A 7,672-nucleotide genomic window follows, 5' to 3' on the forward strand; every position below is an offset into this window, starting at 1 on the left:
ACATATCTTCACATATAGTTTTTTTTTTAATTGCAACTCAATCATGTTTTTTAATTTCCTTTAGGTATCTAAAATTACTGTATGTGAACATTAATGTAAGTTAAGATGTTCCTTGTACAGTTGTGGTAGCAAGCAATAATGTGAATATACGAAAAAAACAAATATACCCTGCATAATATTTGTATGAATGAAAAGTTGATACCACTACAAGAATAGTCTTCTCTTTTTAATCTTTTAAATACAAGTTTTATTTCAAGGTAATATATTACAAATACCTTGATGCTGTGAACTATTTTTCTATGTCTTCAAAATATTTATTCTCTGTAAAATATTATCTTGTGAGTATTATATTCCTGAATTGTTGATAGTGGGAGTGGTCTAGAAAGTTACAAGTTTCCTTAAATCTAAATCTTCTGTATCTGTTCCCAAACCTCATCCTTTGCTCAGCTTTTGTCTGTGGATTCCTACTGTTTACTTTGAAAATAGCTCAGCTATGCTTTTCATACAAGCCTACACAAGTGTGTTTGACTTGATGGAATATGATTTTTAATTAACAGATTGCAGTTTTGTGCTGCCTCAGTCTTCTGCATCCCACAACAGTTTCTCTCCAAAGTAACTGGTTATAGTGTTTTAAAACTCAATTTCAGCCTCTTCTTTAGTACAAATCTAGGTCTGCATCACTCCTCCTCTCACTCAGAAATAATAGGTACAATCTCAGACCAGTTTCAGCCTGCAACAAGGGCCAGAAGCCTGACACTGATGGCTGTGCAGGTTGGAGGTGCAGGGGAGAGGTTGGAATTGAACAGAAATGGTAACTGGTGATAAATACTGATGACCAGAAATACATGTTGATTTCTTCAAGTATCAGTTTTCAATAAAGTAAATATTGAATTATACAAGGCCTAGATTTTATTATGAAAGTTCTCAGTTGGCTGTATAGAAAGGTTTGTGTCATGGATGCAGTTTTCCACTGATAGTTCATTGGTGTGGAGGGATATGGCTTGTGCTATGCTCATACCAGCGCTGTATTCAGTGTGAGCTATTCGCCTGTTTACTACTCAAGTTTGCCATAATACATTCTGTGACACCACCACTACCTTTCCAGCAGTATCCCAAAATGACCTACAGTAAAGCTAATTTGAGTGTGATGTGTACTGAAACCCCAGCAGTGAACAGCGTGCGGCTTTCTGGTTTACAAAGTGTTTCCTTTGTAAAGCTCCTACATGAGCAGTAGTGCTGGTTAAGATCTTGTCTACTTTTGGGTGCATCTGCAGTCATCTACTCGGTTACCAGGCATGTCTGTATTTTAACTATGACTGTCTCTAAGAATTCTAATACAGTGGGCCAGAGTAGAGCTCTGAGCAAGTAAAGTTAAATCCCTTAGTAAGGAGGCCAGAGTGATTGCCTCTTACAGCATTTCTGATATTTTATTAAGACAATGTCTCTGACTTAAAATACAATCAGGAAACTTGAGAAACTGCGAGCATATACAGATGAGTTTTGTTCTAAAGTGTTAACTCTCCTGATGAGAAAGTACACTCACCTAGTAAGAATGTTAGAGAACATTTTCATACAGTCCCTTTCTATTAATTAATTACAGTGATGGAAATTAAACTGGCAGGAATTTAAATCAACTATTTAATTCCTGCAGCAGTCATCAGGATTTTTCTTTGATGTTGTTTCTAAAATACTGTATGGGTTTTGTGTGCGATGGAGAAGAAATGTGTTACCTCTTTTTTGTCCAATTGGCAAAGAATAAAGTTGCAACAGTTTGAGCAGACAGAAGCTATTAGGATTTCCGGGACATAGCCTGTAACATAACATTGTAAGAACTTGCTCAGCTTCTTGCAATTTGTTAATTCCTACAAATAATCTTATTTCCAGTTTCCCTGAATAGTAAGAGTTAGGTACCCACTTGGTATTAATTGTTTAACAGATTATGCTAATTATGTCTGTTTCACCTTTATCCTGAAAAACTAATGGTAAAGGTGTCAGTGACTCCCTGTGAAAGCTAATTATTATTTTTAGGTATGATGGCTTTTAACTGGCCAATAAAGATTTCTTTCTTACTGTAATATAATAGAACTAAATTATTTTTTATCTTTCAGTGATAGGTAGGAACAAGTCCTGAGGGAGAAAGGCTTTCTGTCTGACCCTACATGAAGAATTCTTTAGAGCTCATCTATTGTTAAATAGCTATGATTTGAAGTTTGGGATTGGCAAACTTCACCAGAAATTAAGATGTTTATGGAGATAAGTTACATGAAGTAAGTACATTTTTTGTAATAGCTCAGTAAGAGTCATCTTAATAAACTATGTATGCAAATCCAAAACTTCCTGCAGTACTCCAAATCAGGTAGATTGTAAAAACTTTTTACAGTACTTAGATATAGATTGTAATATTTAAATCAATTTGTTAAATGATACCTTTTTGTAAATCTCAAGACAACAATGTTTAAATGTAATGCTCTATGTCGGAGATAATATAAATAATTTAGCCCTGAAGATTGTAGGGAAGAGCTTTAAAATATAATCTGCAACTGCTCAGAAGCCAGAAGGCAAAAATAAAAAAAAACTTGTCTTTATTCCCTTCCCTCCACCCCCCACCCCAAAGTCTCTATTTTAAATCAGTCCCCTTGTTTTGGGAGCCCTAGCTTATGGTTTTTGAGCAGTTGGCAATAATACAAATTGTTCACCAAAAAAAACCTGTTTGAATTCTGAACAATTTAAAGAGATCACTTTAATTGAAAAGGCAAAATACTTGTTAGGCAAAGAAAATCGCTGGTTCTTTTGAGTTCTCCCAGCACTGCTGTTGAGTAATTAAAAAGAAGGATCGTGATGATCCTACATTAGGTCAAAATCCAGATGATTTAATGTAAAGGAAATGCTCAGTTAAAGAGGTCTTGGGGCCCAAATGGCTTGAATTCATAGTAGCAACTTATTAAGGGTAAGTGGCCCTGGCTAGTTTTGTATCTGTGACTAAATTCATTTATGTTACTCTTCAGCAACCTTGCTTATGAAAAGAAAACATTTTAGAAGTAAGATATGTATTCAATACCACTTGTTTGCTGTAATTTCTGTGCTGCTTCTCCCTGAAGCCAAGTTGCATTTCCATCGCAAACAGTTAAGTGTATGATCGTTATAATGTCTTTAATAGCCATATTGTAGGTAGAAATACTAACTTCTCAGGGACTAATAGGAAATAGGAAAATGGAGAAATAGGAGTTAATGAGCTGAATGCCTATCTGCATGAAGGCTTACTTTGCAAACAGCACCCTAGAAACCTTCTGATTGTAATATGCATGACCATTATGAATGTTATCAATATAAAGCTATGAAAGCTCCCTTTACCCTGTATTATTAGGCTGCTGTATATCAAAGTATGTTGGATAAGGATAAATGAAGTTTTTCTTTTTTTCATGATTTGGATAGAGTGATTATTTCTGACGGTGCTACCTTCTTAATTCCTGTGTTTATTCTTTATAAAGTTCTCTCTGTAGGCTGGGTGAATCAGGGAATAATGGTGTAATGAGAAAACAGCATCATTCCTTTTCTTAAGGAGTTGGAAAAACTTCAAGGGGACAAGTATCTTAGAAGCAAAAAAAAATTCTCTACTGAAAATACCATGCATTTATTCTCCATTAGTTACAGAAATCCTTTTGGGTTGTTTTGTTGGTAACAGTATTTTGCAATTCATTCATTTTTGAACTTGATCTTTTTGCACATTGACGTTTCAGTCAGCGTGCCCTGAGTTAGAGACTGCGTTTGAAAACTGAGAAAAATCCCAACCCTGAATCTTTACAGGAAACTTCATGTATTGACACTTGTGCTGGTGTGTGTATGTCCACCACATGACACCCGAGTGATACATCTTTTATAAACTCCATTTCATTGTTTCATGGAAGACATCCTTTTAAAAATTCTTCTGCTTAGTTTACCTTGTTAATACTAAGATTTATTTTCTTGGAAAAAGAAAATGCTTGACTCCTCAGAATACAACAGACCATTAGTGAGGTAAAAGATGAAACAGGAATTAGGAGAAGCAATACCCAAAAGATTGAGTTTGGAGGTTACGTTTGGAATTCTCTGAGTGTGATGGAAAATAATTTTGAACTGACCAAAATGGTTTTGAATAATGAAAGTTAAATAAAAGCTAGCAATCTGTGTAGGCTGTCTTAATTTCTAGTACTTTAACAAGTGTATTATTGATTCATTTTGTTTATGCCCTGATGGATCAACAGTTCTGCTATTATGCACATTTTGAAGTAAGCTTTCTTCTAAACTTGGCATTTCTTAGTTTAAAATGCCCAGACCAAAACAGAATCGCTGCTGAGAGCTGCACAGCGAGTACAGCACAGTCTCTGCCTAAGCTGGAGCCTGTAATGCATGGCTAATTGTTTCCAAAGAAAATTCTTGCCTTGTCCAGACAGCTCCTGTCATGTGACAGTGTATCTAAAGCCTGGGAGTAGGGTCCAGTTAAGACAATTTAAGGTCAGGTAAGGAAGTGAGTCTTTTGTAGTTAGGTGTAGCTTTTATGGAGAAGGGAACCATTAACATGGTCACTTTTGGAGGGCAGATGATTGATTTTTATAATGTTTATTGAAACATACTCCCTCCTCCTTTATAATTTCATCATTGAAAGTTACTTTACCTAGACTGGGTAGTTAGCTGAAGATTTATTTTTTTCTGTTGCAGTGTTTTTGGTTTGTGAATCCATTGTTAAAGTCATGTATGGAAATCCAAAAGTCTGTATCCTGGTGCAATATAACCGAAATTTTTAGGGGCTTTATGTTTAAATTGATTTAATTGTACCTATATAAATATCTCATTCATCCACTCAAAATGTTTATCCCTGATCCTTCTGTGCTTGCAACAGACTTTCTGACTTGTTAGGTTATGCTCTGTACTTACTTGTTAATACTGTCAGTGGGCAGTTTGGTTCAGTGAGATAACAAGGAATGCAGAGTAGTCCCTGGTTTGAAAAGTGTAACTCAGATACTTGTTTCTGTAAAGGAGCAAGTTTGGCAATCAGAATACAAAACTAATTCCAAATGAAAAAAAAACTAAAGAGAACAGTAAACTGCAAACCAGTGCCTAAATGTTGTGTGCTAAATTAGTCCTATGTAATTCATGTTACTTTAAAAGAATTTGCAGAGAATTGCATTGTATTGTACATGCTTAGGAAAAAATCTGTTAAATGTACAAAGCAGGAATGGCAAATAAGTGACTGAAAGGATGCTGTCTTTCAGGAAGGCAAACTTAAAACCCAGTATTTTTTACTATATTAAAAACCCATTTCAGGCAGAAAATGCATAAGCAATAATTTAACCTGGAACTGGATATTAAGGAAGCTGCTATTTATAGAGAGACTTGATGGTAATTTTGCCTGTTGGGCATCTCCTCTCATCAAAAGTTTAGAAAGATAGGGTTGCTGTGATTTCCACTATTGTAACATTCCTCTTCAGATATTTGAAGTCCAGGTGAGAGACTGAAGGATTAGAGGCCAGTACTGTGTTCACAGGGTGCATGGCTTTGGGAGGAGAAGTCAGGAAGAAAAGGACTTTTTTTTTTTTTTTTCTTAAGGCTGCACAATTGTATATATATGCATATTTAAGAGTATTTAACCATGTCTGCTAAATTACTGAAGTCAATCTATTGTTGAAATATAGAATATTATTTAATACATCAACATTGTTTTTCCTGACCTGACCCAGAATTGGAATGGACTCCAATATAAGTTTTTTTTTAAAGCATTTCTCAAGTTGTATGTATTATAAACTAATAAAATAATTGTTAACCTATCTGTTAAGCCTTACTGGTTTTCATCTATCCAGTATTGGGGTGGGGGGAGGGAAAGGGGGAGACAAAAAGAAAGGAAAAGCCCAAAACTTCTGCTTTACTGTACAATGGTCTTTTCTAACTTCCAGTTGGTACTTTTAGTCTGAACGAGGAGAAAAGGGGGGGGTTTGGCTTGGTGTAATTTAGGTGGCTCTAGGACTAGAGTTAAAATTTAGAGGCGTTGCTTCCCTTAAGTGTTTCAAACTGGCTTTCATTAAGTCCGCGTTTTGACTTCTTTAAACTTGTCAAGCCCTGATGGTAGTAGGATTTATTATATGTATTACTGTTATGGTTGAATAGTAATGTTGAAGCTGTTGGTATGCTTTTTTTTATACACTAGTGCTCTTAAGCTACGCTTTCTGTCCAGTTAAGGCAGACACCATTTATTAAAAAGGAATCATTCCCAGCTATTGTAATTCACACATTTTTGAGGGGGATCAGATGTGAAACGCTAGTTAACCTAAACTTTGCGAACAGAAACTAATCCTGTGTGCTGTGATGTGCTGAGGCCCATCTGGATTCTTGCCGGGCAGCTGCTTTTTCTTTGCACGGGACATTTTACAGCTCTTTGGTTACTGTAGTATGAAAATCTAAACAGCCTCTCTGCTGTGTGTATATTCTATGTAGAATTCAATGATTCTATAATATATACGTGTGTGTTCTATATGCCCATGCATAAGGAGTGTGGGTGGGGAGGGGTGCTGCTGCTGCTGTGAAGCATTCCGGGTGTTGTAATTTGGGCTTGCAAAGCGGTATGATACAATGTTGCTGAGCAGAAAAGCGCACGATAGATTTAATGTAGCCAATTGTGTACTTTTGAAAAAAAGAGTAACTGTTCAGTGTGAGTTAATTTTGGATTTTTTCAGCATCTCTCTTTTAGGCTTTGTGCCGCATTCTTCTAGACAAATGCGTATTCCATGTGGGCCACTGTTCTGCTAAATGCTCTCAGTTCTCCCTTTGCAATCAAGATTATGTTGCTAAGGAGATTTTGCTTTTATTGGTGCCATTGATTTGTGTTAATACGTTTTGAATACCTCTCGGTATTCTTCCGTAGACAAGGCCAAAAGAAAAACTTCCCCGAGTTTCCCGATTTACATCACAAATGGAGCGGTGGTGTAATGAAGCCGATATAAAGTGGGCAGTTGAAAGGGAACTAAAGAAGGGCACTCAAGTGAGAAATGAAGAACTGCTCCGAGAGCGGCCTGCGGGCCGTCTCCGGCCCAGCTGCAGGAGCGGGTCCGGCCCGGCCCGGCTCGGGGCAGCAGCACAGCCCGCGCCTCCGTCCCACGGACCACCCACTCACCGCTGCCCCGCGCCGCCTGTCGCTCCGACCCACCGACTGACCGCCGCCGGGTCCCCCCAGCCCTGCTCCGCTGTCGGGGCTCCCTCAGGGCTATCGCGGTTCTCCGGGCAGTCCCTTCCAGCGAAAGGCTCGGCGGAAGCAGGAGGAAAGCTCTCTGGAGCTGGCGAAACGGGCCGGTGACCAGGGTGCCTGTGGTGCTCTGGGCGTCGTCGCCCTCCTTCCCCGGGCAAGGGCCCCCTTGCACAGTGCCCGAGCTCTCCACGGCTCTCGGATGGGGCTCGCACACACAGCGTGAACTGCTTTATCCATGCTCTGGCACGGTCAGGTTGTGCTGAGAGCCTGCCCTTGGCCACTCTGCTTCATGGTGTCCTGCTGCCTGGGCAGTGCCCAGTCCCTCCAAGTCTGCCTTGCACTTTGCAACTAACCAACCCCCCTTCCAAAAAACACCCACCAAACAAAAAAGAAAAAACGCTTAAAAAAAATATGTTAAAAATTTATGAACACCCAATGCCTCTTTTAACGTTGTGTTCA

This window comes from Pezoporus occidentalis, unplaced genomic scaffold (assembly GCF_034315485.1).
Source record: "Pezoporus occidentalis ecotype Australia unplaced genomic scaffold, CSIRO_AGI_Poc_V1 ctg1, whole genome shotgun sequence".
NCBI lineage: Eukaryota > Metazoa > Chordata > Aves > Psittaciformes > Psittacidae > Pezoporus > Pezoporus occidentalis.